Source organism: Ornithorhynchus anatinus, chromosome 1, assembly GCF_004115215.2.
Source record: "Ornithorhynchus anatinus isolate Pmale09 chromosome 1, mOrnAna1.pri.v4, whole genome shotgun sequence".
In the NCBI taxonomy this organism is placed as follows: domain Eukaryota; kingdom Metazoa; phylum Chordata; class Mammalia; order Monotremata; family Ornithorhynchidae; genus Ornithorhynchus; species Ornithorhynchus anatinus.
In genome coordinates, this window is record NC_041728.1 from 79,994,978 (window position 1) to 79,995,887 (window position 910).

Genomic DNA, 910 nt, shown 5'->3' on the forward strand with positions numbered 1-910 from the left:
CTTGGAAAAAATTGGAATTCAGAAAGATGTTCCTTAGTCATGTATAAGAAATGAAGGAGGCAGTGCAGTAAATGTCATTAACTACTAACGTCTATCAATAACGTGAGCCAATTTGTCTGTTGTGAATAGCTGCTCCAAAACAGGCACAATAACTGAAATCAATCTGGTATTACTGAGCACTTACTGTGTGCAGAGCACTATTCTAAGCACTTGTGAAAACATGATACAATACTGTGGGAGACATGATTCCTCTCCTCAAGGAATTTAAAATCTAGTAGGATTATTTCTGATTCAAACCTTTGGTAGAAACTTTAGTTTTAGCTCTATTTCCTCCTTACAGGTAGCAGGGTGCCCAGTGCCATCTGACAAGGATAGTGTTAGGACTGCACACAAGATACTATCCTTAGAAAGCACAGAACACTAGATGTGCCATCTCCCCATCTTAAGACCTCTAACTTTGCTACATCTACAGAACAGAGTACTTCCTTTTTTTCCACTTCTCTCATTCCTGTTTTCTTGCCAACCGTTAATCAATCGAAAACAGTATAACATAGTTGGTAGACATGTTGCCTTCTCACTAGGAGCTTACAGTGTCATATCTATAATTTTACTTATCACTTTGCTATTCCCCCCTCCATGGCCCAAAGCACTTATGGACTTATATTTATTTATTTGTATTGATGTCTGTCTCCCCCCACTGTAGACTTTGAGCTCATAGTGGGCAGAAAATGGCATTGTTTATTCTTGCATTATACTTTCCCAAGTGCTTAATACACTGTTCTGCACACAGTAAATGTTCATTGAATACAACTGAATGAATGAATGGAGGGAGTGAAAGACATTAAATTATGGAAATGTACATAAGTGCCATGGGCTGAGAGTGCGCAAATATATTGTACAAATCCAAGTG